The following is a 14116-nucleotide window of genomic DNA, read 5'->3' as shown; positions in this document are numbered from 1 at the left end:
TCCACCTGGCCTGCAAACTGAACTGAGTGTCTCTGCACTCTAGATGCAGAAGGAGGACTGACCTTTTATTGTGAAGATGGGGATGAGGGAATACATGTGTGGATGTCCCCGGTGCCAAGGACAATGAGTATGAGTGGAATAATGGAGAGGAAAAAAAAGGAGGTGGGATTGAGGGGCAAGATGATAAAGAAGAATGGTGAAATTTAAGGGGAGAAGAGAAATGGAAAGAACACTAAAAAAGGCAGAGAAAGGAACAGGTTCAAAAGATACAGAAATAAAAATGGAAAAAACAAAAAGCCTTTCCTTTCTACAGTGTATAGGAAATGGGGGGGGGAAGGGATGAAAAATATATTGGTGTATATAGCTAATAGAAGAAAACTAGTGAAGGAAAGGAAAATGGAAAAGAAGGAAGAACATAAAGGAAACATAGCAAGTCTTTTTTTAAAAAAAAAAAAAGTTCTGCATAATGAAGTGGGCAGTATGTGGTGTATTTCCTGGGACTTAATACTGTACTTATAAAGAAATGATTTCTGAAAACTCAGTTCTTACCATGGAAGTAAATATTTTTCTAAGCAACACATGGCAAATACTTTAACAAAAATAATCAATTATAACTAGGATTTGGGCAAGTGCCTCTGCTAGGTAGCTTAAAACATACCTTTTCAGTTACAGAGAATTGCTAAAAGGAAAAGAATATTAAAGATGGCGATGGGTTTGTTGAGGGGCTAGCAAGTTGAAATTTGCCTTGCACAATTTATCGTTTTCCCATGCTACCACTGGAAACAACTTGTTTGGTACTTTCAATATCCTGCTAAGGAGTGGAAGGATGACCTTTGGTTAAATCACTGGATTCAGACTTAAGAAATCTGGGTTCAGTTTCTGTTTCTGCCACACTTCCTGTGTGACCTTCAAGTCACTTAATCTTTGTGTCTGTTTCTCCATCTGTAAAGTGAGGATAATAATTCCTTACTTCATAAAGATGTTGTGAGGATAAATTCATTAATTTTTAGAAGGCATTTCATTATTATGGCAAACACTTAAACCAGTGACCTTAACAAATTTTCACTGTATACTATTCTTAATAGTTCACATGAGAGAATAACTGTATGTAAAGTCAAGGGTGGCAGAGCCTGCCCAAAAGTGTGTGGGGGGGGTCAGGTGTCATGACACCCCACCCCTCCTCTTCTGCTTGAGGCCCCACCTCCATCCAAGCCAGAAGCCACAGCGGGCTGGGAGCCACAGACCCTCCACCTGCCCGGGGGAGGGGCGGGGGCCAAGAACAGCCCCCAGCCCATGTCCCCGGACCCCTTGCCCAGGGCAGGAGGATCTGTGACTCCCCACAGCTGTTCGTGGCTCTTACCCCGACCTGGCTCCAGCTGGGTGCTGCAGCCCAGCCATGGTAAGAGCCATGTCGCGGACCCTCCACCTCCCTAGGGTGAAGCGAGGTTGAGAGCAGTCGCTGGCCTATGTCCCCACCCCAGGCAGGTGGAGGGTCCATTGCGTGGCTCCCCACAGCTGCCCATGCGGCTCTTACCATGGCTGGGCTGCAGCCCCTCAGCTGGAACTGGGTTGAGGTAAAAGCTGTGCATGGGCAGAATTAGGGAGCCTTGGACCCTCCTGCACTGGGTGGCGGCAGGGATATGGGCCAGGGGCTGCTCTCCACCCCCCCCAACCCCGGTCAAGTGGAGGGTCTGCGGCATGGTGCCCCACAGCTGCCTAGGCTCCAGCTCTGGCCTGGCCAGGGGGTCAGGGCCTTCTGGGGGAAGGGGATGGGGCCCTGGCCTCTCCTATTCCAGTGCCCCTGCATACAGTATGTGCATTAAATATTGATTTTTAAAATCCATATTCCATTCAGGAGTATTACACTCTCTTTTCATACAGAGCTTCAGTGCTGATTAATCAAGCTATGTGTGAATTTAAGTTTGAAAGATCCCTTGCACAAATCTCATCACTTCCATCTCCTTCCATAGTTGTATACACTCACATTGTGGCCTACTTTTGCATTTGAAAGCCTTTAGAACTGATAAGATTAGAACCCATCCCCATGCCTGGCTGGCTGTATTCAGTTATGTCATGAAATTGACTCTGCTCTTTCTCTTGGGAGATGTTAATGTATTGATTTCTTTTCACACCCTCTTCTGTAGTCTGGGGAACATACAAAAGTTGAACTGGTGTCAGAGGTTTTCCAGCTTACTGTACTGTGTGTTTCTGTGGTTATAAAAGCTCTGCAAAATCAATAGGGCAGTGTGTGGTGTATTTTCTGGGTCTTAAAACATAAAGAAATTATTTTCGAAAACTCCATTCTTACTTCAGAAGTAAATATTTTTCTAAGCAACACATGGCAAATACTTCAACAAAAAGAATCAGTTATTACTAGGATTGTGCCTGTCTGGGCTGCTGGGAAGTGGGTCTGAAGCGGAACTGGGGGCAGAGTGGGTCTGGGTGGCACTCTCTCCCCGCCTCCCAGGAGGCAGGCCTGGGCCCACTGTGCCCTCCCAGACATTCTTTTGTGCCCTGCTATGGGGCCGGTCCACAGTTTGGGGACCACTGTATTATACCAATTTTACAAATGGGAAACTGAGATACAAAGACTTAATAATAATAATAATAATAATAATAAATTCATGACTTACCCAAGATCATACCAGGAAATCTGTGGCTCATGGTAAATTGAATTCAGGTCTTTTGAATCCCAGTATAGTGCCCCAAATGTTGGAAAATCCTTCCTCCTCATCTGACATGTCCTCTGATAGGTATAGAATTCCCCATGGTGTAGCTTGCAGGATTTTATGGAATTCATGTTTTCTGTGGAGCAAAAGCATGTTGTGAAGCCTGTGTTCTGAGTTGCTATATTCTATTCTTTGTTCTAAATCAGTGGTTCTCAACCAGGGGTCCTTGTACCCCTGGAGATACATAGAGATCTTCCAGGGGGTACATCAACTCATCTAGAAACTTGCCTGGTTTTACAACAGACTACATAAAAAGCGCTAGTGAAGGCAGTACAAACTAAAATTTCATACAATGACTCGTTTATAATGCCCTATATACTACACAATGAAATGTAAGTACAGTAATGATATTCCAGTTGATTTATAATTAAATGGTAAAAATGAGAGAGTAAGCAATTTTTCGGTAATAGAGTACTGTGACTCTTTTTATTTTTATGTCTGATTTTATGAGCAAGTAAGGTGAAACTGGGGGGTATGCAAGATAAAACAGACTCCTGAAAGGGGCACAGTAGTCTGGAAAGGTAGAGAACCACTGGTCTAAATAGCTTGTCTTGGAAGGGTTAGATTTTTACTGATAAATGTTAGTAAACATGGATTTCACCATGTAGCAGGCTTCACTCGGAGGCCAGCAAGTCTAGTGGTCACGCTGTGGTCAAGCAATCTTTCCAAGCCTTGAGATGGCTCTTTGGGGCAGTCTGGGGGTCAAGCACCCAGGCCACAGTTCATTTTCCCGCCACAGAGTCCTCCGGGATCCCTCAGGAGGATAAGGGAAGGATAGGGAGAAGACAGCCCTCACTCTCCACTGGATCCTGGCCAGGACCCAAAGAGAGATAGATGAGGGGTGGCTCAGTCCCTTTTGGCTGCCACATCAGATCAGTCTCCTCTGGACTGCTTCCTATGTTCCCTGTTTCTCTTTAGTTTGGGGCATGGCCCCAGTCTTCTGTTTACCCAGTCTCAGTAATTCAGGGCTTCAGCTGGGGTTGGTGGGAGGGGAAGGAATGTTTCCCAGCTCATTCTCAGAGTCCACAGTCAGGGGAAAGAGGAATCCTGCCTGAGTCTTACTCCCAGTCTGTCCCCTGTAGATTACTCTGCCCCAGCAGCAGCAGCATGCCTGTCTTCCTGAAGCTAATCAACTTCATTCTTCCTCCCTTGCCTGACTGCTGCATGTCCCTTTTAAGCAGGTCCTTCAGAGGGACCATGCCTGGCAGCTGCTGAAGGGCGGAGCCTTTTTGGCCCAGTACTGTTCCATCAGTCCTTTTATCTTAGTGTGGAGGTTTATAAACCCAACCAATGAAAAAATATTTCCATCAGTGATCAACAATATTTACAGATAGGTAACGTGAGGAAAATTGATACTTATGAATGTATTAGCATTTGATTTAAGGATCCTTACTTTGTGTATTTTGACATGATGTTGAGAATTTGTGTTTTAACAGTTAAAAAGCTTGAATTCTTCTTCGAGTGCTTGTTCACATTGATTCCCATCAGGTTTGTGCACACTGCATGCACAGTCATTGGAAAGTTTTTCCATTAGCAGCTCCCATTGGGTTGGCTGTGGAGCCCCTTAGAGTGGTGCCTTCATAGCGCTCAATATATGACCCTGTCAACCTAACCCCCCCACCCTTCAGTTCCTTCTTACCACTGGGGCAAAGTGGAGGTAATTCTGCTGGCCCCAGCATGGCCCCATCAACACTGGTACACCACGCTTCTGGAGCTGTCAATGGACACCCCAACTGTGTTACCATTCTACCCCAATCTGATCACTCAGGACCATGGTTGCCTTCACCATCTAGACCTCCAGTTCCTCCATCTCACAGCCTGGAAGCTTCATGGTTAAACCACATGGAGCCCCTGTGCTCAGAACCAATAAGGGAGGTTGTACTTGGCAGCAGGAAATCATCCACCAGGGCCGCTTATCTAGCCAAGTGAAAAAGGTTCACTCGCTGGCGTGCCCAGCAACACACACCTCCATTCCAGAAGTCTATACCACTCATCCTGGAGTACCTTCTGCACCTCAACCAACAAAGGCTGGCAACGTCATCCATCAAGGTACACCTCATGGCCATCTTGACCTTCCATCCAGGAGAGTCTGGCTATTCTCTGTTTGCTAATCCTATGGTAGGACATTTCCTTAAGGATCTAGAAAGCTATATCCACAGGTTAGACAGCCTGTTCCTGCATGGGACTTTAACCTGGTCCTTTCCAGATGAATTGGGCCCCCATTTAAACCATTGGCGACATGCTCCCTTCACTATCTGTCGTGGAAGGTAGCCTTCCTGGTGGCCATCACATCACCTAGGAGGGTGTCCAAGTTGAAGGCCCTTACCTGTGATCCTCCACACATGGTCTTCCACAAGGACAAGGTGCAACTAAGACCTCACCAAGCCTTTCTTTCTTAAGGTAGTGTCACAGTTGTATACTGGTCAAGACATTTTTCTACCCAACTTTTATTTTAAGCCTCACAACAGTACCCAAGAGCAGAAACTACATTCATTGGATGTTCAGTGGGCAATAGCATTCTATATCAAGCTCACGAAGCCATTCAGGAAATCCAACCAACTATTCATGGCAGTGGCAGACCAGTTGGAAGGTCTCCCAGTCTCATCTCAAAGAATATCTTCCTGGATTACAACCTGCATCTGCACTTGTTATGAGCTGGCCAAGGTCCCAGCCCTGGCTATTAAGACACATTCCACAAGGGTACAAGCCTCAGCAGCAGTGTTTCTGGCCCAAGTACCGATATAAGAGATCTGCAGGGCAGCAACATGGTCATCGGTGCATACGTTTACCTCTCACTACATGATCACCCAACACGCCTGAGATGATGCAGCATTTGGTAGAGTGGTGCTCAAGTCAGCTATTCCTTAACTCCAACCCCACTTCTGGTGTGGAGCGTGTTAGTCACCTGATTGGAATCAACATGAACAAGCACTTGAAGAAGAAGAAATAGTTATTCACCTTCTTGTAACTGTTGTTCTTTGAGAGGTGTTGTTCACATCCATTCCAATACCCGCCCTCCTTCCCCTCTATTGGAGTAGCCAGCAAGAAGGAACTGAAGGGGGGTTGGGTCGGCAGGGTTATATATTGAGCACCATGAAGATGCCACTCCAGGGGGCTCCCCAGCTGTCTCAATGGGAGCTGTGGGGGAAAACTTTCTGATGACTGTGCATGCGATGCACACACACTTGATTGGAATGGGTGTGAACAACACATCTCAAAGAACAACAGTTACGAGAAGCTGAGTAACTGTTTCTTTCTTGAATCTCAAGATCAACTGTAATTACAGTGATGGTGGTGGTGGGGTTCAGACAATTATTTAATATCTTGCAACTGTAGAAATTTAACTAGATAAAAATGCTTAAAACCCATAATTCTGTGCAACGGTGAAAATTTAAATCAGTGCAGATAAAAATGCTTAAAAATAAGCATCAGTATCAGTCAAAATTCTTAAAAAAAAAAGAAAATAAAAAAGTAAAGTCCCAAAGCATAAATGTCAGTCAAAATTATAGCAAAAGATTTTTTATTTTTTTTTGCCAAGCCTATAAATAACACACAGGAATTGGTTAAGGTAACAACTAGAACTGAGTCAGTAAATAAATTCAAGATTCTCAAGAGTGGAATGATCAAAGTCTAGCACTGTGACATTAAACTTTAGAAAAGGGGAGTTTAAAATATTAGGAAGCCTTTCAAAAATTCTCTCATTTATATGGCCCCGTATTATCTGAGCACGTCACAATCTTTTTAGTAATTTATCCTGCAACACACTTATGCTGTACTGTAATCCTAAATATGCAGATAGGGAATTGAGGCAGTGAATTGGTCATGGTCAAATAAGTTTGTGACAGAGCAGAGTCTTGAACCCATGTTTACCAAGTTCCAGACTAGTGTGCTAACCCCTAGATCAAAGTTCCTCTGTCAAGACCTAACAGTCAAAAGTAAGGATATTTAAAAATCATGAGGTTATAGAAGCTATTTTAGTATATGATGAGTCACAGAAATGTATACATCCATCTAAACAAATGGAAAGCCACAGAAGATGTTGGGAGATTGTTATTCTAAACTCTTTTCAGGTAATAAAAATTAGGCGCTGTCGAGACTGAGGTGTCTAATGTGAGGTGCTGGAACAAAGTGATAAATTAAAGAGCAACAGGCCACAAGATCTGAGTGGTGCATCCAAGAGTTGTGAAGAAACTTAAGAAGCTGAGTAGCTGAGGTGCTGATATGCTAGCAAAAATATGCAACCTCTCATTAAAATCAGCTACTATTCCAGAGGACTGGAGTCTCACAAAAGTTGTACCTGTCTTTTAAAAGGGCACGAGGAGTGATCCTGAGAAAAAGAAACCAGAGAACCTTTTTTCAATATGAGGAAAACGAGTTGAAGCAATAGAATTCTAAAATATTGTAGAATCCCATTTATCTGACCCTGCCTTAACTGACTCTCTCCATTTACTGAACAAAAAGGACTCCAGGGCCAAAGCGGTTCATCTCTCGTATGGCTGCTAGATGGCACTGCAGCATTGCATTTTCCCATTCTCTGGTTTATCCGACGTTTTGATTTATCTGATCTGGCCCTGTTCTATTAGACCAGATAAACGAGTTTCTGCTATACTTAAATAAGCAAATGGAGAAATGGTCTGAAGTAAATTAGATGACATTCAATAAGGACAAATGCAAAGTACTCCATTTAGGAAGGAACAATCAGTTGCACACATACAAAATGGGAAATGATTGCCTTGGAAGGTGTACTGCAGAAAGGGATCTGGTCGTCATAGTGGGCCACAAGTTAAATATGAGTCATTTGTGTAACACTAAAAAAAGTGAACATCATTCTGGGATGTATTAGCAGGAGTGTTGTAAGCAAGACACGAGAAGTATTTCTTCCGCTCTACTTCACGCTGATTAGACCTCAACTGGAGTATTGTGTCCAGTTCTGGGTGCCACATTTCAGGAAGGATGTGGACAAATTGGAGAGAATCCAGAGAAGACTGATAAAAATGATTAAAGGTCTAGAAAACATGACCTATGAGGGAAAATTGAAAAAATTGGGTTTGTTTAGTCTGGAAAAGAGAAGACTGAGAGGGGACATAACAGTTTTCAAGTATGTAAAAAGGTGTTACAAGGATGAGGGAGAAAAAATGTTGTTCTTAACCTCTGAGGAGAGGACAAGAAGCGGTGGACTTAAATTGCAGCAAGGGAGGTTTAGTTTGGACATTAGGAAAAAACTTCCTATCTGTCAGGGTGGTTAAGCACTGGAATAAATTGTCTAGGGAGTTTGTGAGGTCTCCAGCATTGGATATTTTTAAGAGCAGGTTAGACAAACACCTATCAGGAATGCTCTAAGTAATACTTGGTCCTGCCATGAGTGCAGGGGACTGTACTAGATGACCTCTCGAGGTCCCTTCCAGTTCTATGATTCTGTATGAATAGGCAAATTAAAATAATTTATATAAAGGAAAATTGTGCTTCTCTAGAATAGTGCTATTTGAGCATGGCAATAATATACTCGATAAACAATATCGATGGCTGACTTAATTTGGACTTTCAAAAAGTCTTTGACAAAATTCATCTACGAAGGTAAACTAAATTAATGGGGTGAGAGGTGAAGTACAGTCATGGATTACAGACAGAGCAGGAATAAATGGTCATCTTTCAACATGGTAAAAGGTTAACAGTGAAATGCTTGGCAGGATTGGTGTTTTAATATATTTATTAATGACTTGGAAAAGGAGGTGAATGCTGAGGTGGCAAAATTGGCCGATAAACAAAATTGAAGCTAGTTGAGATTAGAGAAGGCAGCGAGGAACTTCAGAGGGACCTAGTATAACTAAATGAACAGGTAGAACGATGGCAGATGAAATTTAGTGGTGACATGCTACATAATGCACACTGGAAAGACTAACTTGAACTTCTCATATACTTTACTGGGTTCTGAGGATTTGTTGCCCCATGGAATTATTCAGGAACAACTATTCCTGAATATCTCTGCATGTTGGCACTCTTATTCTGGAACAGCAGGGCCTTGATCCTGTTCAGTTTTATCTACACAGGAACAAAGCCTGTTTGTTACAGCATAAGAATGTCCACACGCAGAGTTGCTAAGGAATAGCAGTTGATGAATAGCTCCATACATAGACAAGCAGTAAATTAACTGTAACAATGCAAGAAAAAGACCTGATAGATACTGTAATAGGGCAGTGGGTCTTGAGGGCATGTGCACATCTCAGTGTGCCTGTTTTGGTCTTTCTCTCTTTTAAAACTTGTAGCTGTTTCAAGGATGTAAGCTACCACCGACTAAGACATTAGGAAGAAAGTTTGTTGATAGGTTATTCTAGAACTGTCCATAAGTGGGTCCTCCTCGCCCTGGCTAAAATGGCCATCTACGCAACCAGGGAGAGGAGGTTGGCCGATGGAGACTCTGGTGACTGTGGGGCTTGTTTCCGATCCTTAGTCCGCTCGCGTATCCGGGCGGAATTCCTCTGGGCAGCGTCCATTGGCTCCTTTGATGCCTTCGAGGAGCAGTGGGCGCTGTCTGGGGTTCTCTGCTCGGTGTCCCTGTCAGGGTCCCTTCTTATGACCCTTTGATCTCACTCCTGTCCCTGTTCTTTTATTAGTTGTCCCCCGGAATCAGCTGGGTTCTGAGGTCCTGTAGATCCTTCCCTTAGGCTGCGGGGGGGGGGGGAGGGGGATCCATTAGCAATAGGCGGGCTTCCGCCCACCCGGTTCCCGGAACCCAATAGGTACACCACCTTTGCTTCCTCCCAGGCTTTGAACTACCACACGGGAAGGGGAGCCTAAAGCCTCTTGGTCTGTTGCTCTGAATCCTTCAGACAAGGCACTGTCATCCCTGTCTCTCCTGCTATTCGTGGGAACGGATGCCTTGTTGTGTTTCTGTAACATAAGCTGTTTCACGAGGCTACGTTGTTGGCCCATCACTCAGAACCCAAACTTCTCTTCGGCTGGTCCCTATCTTTTGACCCATCCAGCTCGGGTGACCCTACCAAGAGTGAAAGCTCCCACTGGCATAGCTTCCAGGAACACGCCAGCCTCCCTCTCCCACTCTCCAGGGCAGTCCTCAGGGAAGGTCAGTCTGTTGTTCTCATTGATATTGAGGTAGCCAAGGCTGTGCAGACATATCCCAGATGGCTCCTGCCCTAAGATGTGAGGCAACAGGTCTGTGCAATAAGCAGCTGGGAGAGGGCCAAGTAACGGAAGTAACGGAGATTCTCTGTGTATCTCACATACTTGTATAGACCCTCATCTCAATATCTTTATTGTATTTGTCCTCACAGTGGGTTATTACACTTTCCTTTGAAGCATCTGGCACCTGCCACTGCTAAAAACAGGATACTGGGCTAAATAGAACGACTGGTCTGATCTTCTAAGCCATTCCTATATTCTTAGTTAACCATTATTTCCGCTAGGTGGCAATGTGTGTTACTGGTCTCTTATTTTACTGTAGATCATGAAAGTTCTTTTTTTTTTTTTTTTTTTTTACCAGTCACTGGTATTAAAATTGCTGTTTCATTCAAGAGTCATGTTTAAAAAACAAAACAAAACAAAAAAACCCCTGAAACATTTAATTTGAACATTGGAATTTTATCATGTTGTAAGATGGAGAGGTTAATTAACTTTTGAACTCTTTATTGACATAAGATTTAGAATATATTTTCCCTTTAAAATACTTAATCGGTTAGAAGGAACACCTATACAATGCTGCCTTAATATAGTCAATTTGCTATAATGTAAATATCTTTATTCCTGTTCTGTGTGTGCTTATAGAAACTCAGTTAAAAACACAGCTCTCACAAATTGATTCTAATGCTGAAGGTTTCTTAAATGATACATAAAAAAAGCAACTGGACAGCCATTTTTAAAACTCAGTGCTTTTTTATGAGCTGCCTTAAAGAGATCTTTCCCTAGCTACTTAAAAGCAAGATCTATAGCGTCTGTGCAGACCTGATGACATTTTTCTTCTTGCATTAATGATGCTCTATAAACTGAAGAATTGCTTTGGCTGTTGAAGTTTCTTAGGTGGTGACCTACAAGAGACTGGAAGCCTTAGCACAACTCTTACCATGTTTAACTTTAAAAAGCAGGATTTGGGAGTATTTCTTTGTGATAAATTCAGTGCACTGTTTATAAAGGTAGATGCTTTGGAGTTCTTTACAGAGCTGTGATTTATTGATTTTTATTTTTTCCACAACCTCAATCTGTTAAGATGATCCATTTATCCTCTTACGTTATGTAACGATGTCTTTAAAAACCTGAGCTATACATTTTGTATGCTTTTTTAATTAGCATGGGAGACAGTAGATCACTTAAAAATTAATAGGATATTCTGAAGTTCAAGTTGTTGTTTTTTTTTCAAATCCTGTGTATTTATTATCCTTTCACCTGAAGACCGAGAAAGCTTTTTCTTGGTTATTTGTAACCAGTCATGTGGAGAGCTCTATCATGGATAAATAGAAATCTGCAGAAACTTTTGACAGCATATTTGAGGATTTCTCTGCAGACTCAGAGGAATTTTTGTAGCATTTCATTCTCCAAATCTTCAGGATTTTTGTACATGGGGGAAGTTATTTTAACTTCCTAATCAACTTGGTTCTATTTTTATATGCTCAGATAACCAAAAATAAAATAAAACCTTGCTTTAAATGGAGTTAAGATTGAGAGTATATCTGAGTAATATACAGCTTAAAAAATAATTACAGGGGTGTTTTAATTATCCCAAAACAAGTGTTACAAATAGTAGAAATGTAGTTACTGTTGAAATTTTAAATATCCAAACATGTTAAGGTGTGCCAGTGTAGTAAGGCACCCAAACAACCTTAGCTGTGCTCTGTGGTGGTGCTAGGCAATAACTAATTATGCTTTAATGTGTACTAGTATGTTCGTTACCAGGTAAAACTAACTTTTAAAGACCTTTTTGGATTTTATTTAATAACCTTATTCCCCCTTGTAGCATCATTAAAAGAACAAATTTGTTTGGCAACTGAGTGTGTGGGCATTATAATGTTGGCCTGGGGAGGGGGCATATAAACTAACCTTTTTTTGCATGTTAATTTAGTGTAGTGTCTATGTGGGGACTTCCTTGGTGGCTCTCTTTGCCCCCGCCCCCTTGATAAAAATGCACTTGAGTATTCTTAGTTAGTTAATGCACTAGGGAACATTTATATGACACCAGCAGGGTCTACACAGGCCAGTGAGTGTAGAACACATTGGTGCACTTTAGAATTCATGCTCCTCTAGTGTGCATTGCTATACCATGTAGACAAGCCTTATGTTTACCTCGGGGGTGGGAGGTTGTATATATGTGTACACACAAGAACCACTTTCTGTTTGAACTTCATTTTTCTTCTAAAGAGCAGAAAAAAGATTTATAATATATTTTGGTAAAAATCTGATTAGAAAACCTCAATAGAAACAAATATAATAGAGTGAAGGACGAGAAGAAATTATTGCTGATGATTTCAACTTCTAATAAATTACAAAGCATACATAACAGGCTGTAAAGAGAGATGTTTTCCAATGCCATACTTCATTCCACCTTCACAGGTAAATGTGTGAATGAAGGTGAAACAAATTATTGCAATACAGCAAATTTATACGATTTTGGGGATGAAAATGAATGAAATTCAAATAATTCACTCTTGGCTGAAACTAAAAACTATAAATGTATTTTATCCCTTACTCTGGATTGACATACTATAGATTAGTAATAAGAGAACGTTGTATCATCAACAGTAGGCAAGAACATAGTCATGAGTTCTGAATTACAGTCAAGAATGGGAATGCACAACAGTTTCATGTATTTTTTCAGGGAAAAGTGAAGTATTAATCATTTTCACAGAAACTACTGTTTTACTGCTAAAAAAAACCTTTTTTTTCCAGACTTCTTAAACCACGTTATCCCATCGTATAATGGGAAATTACATAACAAGAAATTTCTGGTCACCTTATAAGTCCTTCTAGATCATCTGAGCAGTGCAAAGGTATTAGAGTGTGTTTGCAACCCTTTGGCTTGGAATTCCCCCAACTTGAGAATTCCACAATGGGTAAAGAGCCAACTACTGTATAATCCTTCCCACCACCCTCTGGTGCAGAAAACATGTCATGGCAAGGAGATTTGGGCTGAGCAGCATGCCTGGAGCACAATACACTTCAACAGTCCTCAGCTGGTGAATAGTTCCTTGGAACCTGGCAGAGAATCAGGGAGCTGTAAATGGCAGTGATTGCATCATCCTGTCCCAATTTAGAATGTATTAGTTGGGGTTCTAATAGTTATAGTAATTATATTTTTTCCTCTACCTTGCGGGGTCCTTGTTTGTGTGCTAAACTCTGCCAGCGACATGATTTTTATATCCACAATATAGTGGCAGAAAGGACTGAATGGAGCTATCTTTGCTGGTGATTAAGGGAACAATTTTCAGATGTTTGGGCTCTTCAGTCTCTGTATTAGGCATGAGGAGACCAGGTAGAAAGAGACCATCTTCCAGACAGATCATAATATTTCTCAGTTCTAGTTGTTTTGCTTTTAGAGCCCAAGACATTAACTGTCAAGGACCGTAATCAGCAGTTCATACTATTTGGAGCAAGGTCGGTTAACTCTGTTAACAGTTATCCATGATTTACACATCATCCTGAATATTTGTATTTTTAGAAATTTAAAAGGCTCCTTTGTTAGCCATCCTCCCTCAGTTAAGTGGTTTGTTCACCATGAGCAGAAAGAAGGCTAGGGAACTGAGAATGCTCACTTGAATTTGCATTTGATATCATATGTGGTGCTCCACACAAAACTATAGTCGATGTTTAACCTCTATCTGGTTCTAAAGGGCAAATTTGGGACCACTACCATCATCCATCTGCCTCTGCAGATAGATGTCCTACACTTCCTGGATAAAGTCAGTTTAACTTAGACTGGGTTGGCAGAGCTATTTCTAGAGGAAGCAAATGCAATATTGGCCTGTGTCAGGGTTTTGTTTACCTAGGTTCTGATAATGATTTATATCCATCACCCACCTGTTAAAATTTTAAACCAGCACCTGTGTGGTTTCTTCCATGTTGCCCTTCATGCTTGTGAAGAACTGCTTGTAATCATCTGCAGAGCTACCTAGTTATCCTTCTTCAAATCTCTTTTTAAAATACTTTTGCCATGGTGCCTACAAAAAACTTGATAATGGTTAAGTTGCTGATACGCTAATACCACGGCCTATTATGCTGACCTGTACTGTCTCATTTCCTTGCCCTCTCCTCCCCCCCAACCCCCATCTGTGTCATCTGTTGTCTTTGTCTTCTACTTAGATTGTAAGCTCTTTGAATCAGGGGCATCTTTGTATGTTTGTGCAGTACCTAGCACAATGAGGTCCCAATCTATGACTGAGTGCCCT

The 14116-nt window shown here is 41.9% G+C and overlaps 1 protein-coding gene across 6 annotated transcripts in view; it reads left to right on the top strand.

Moving 5' to 3' along the window:
- The window catches only part of BTBD9 (BTB domain containing 9), a 458382-nt gene that overhangs the window by 64471 nt on the left and 379795 nt on the right, over window positions 1-14116 (top strand). The window lies entirely within an intron of this gene.

Source organism: Gopherus evgoodei, chromosome 3 (assembly GCF_007399415.2).
Source record: "Gopherus evgoodei ecotype Sinaloan lineage chromosome 3, rGopEvg1_v1.p, whole genome shotgun sequence".
In the NCBI taxonomy this organism is placed as follows: Eukaryota; Metazoa; Chordata; order Testudines; family Testudinidae; genus Gopherus; species Gopherus evgoodei.
The sequence above is the reverse complement of the archived record's forward strand: the minus strand, read 5'-3'. Positions and strand labels throughout refer to the sequence as shown.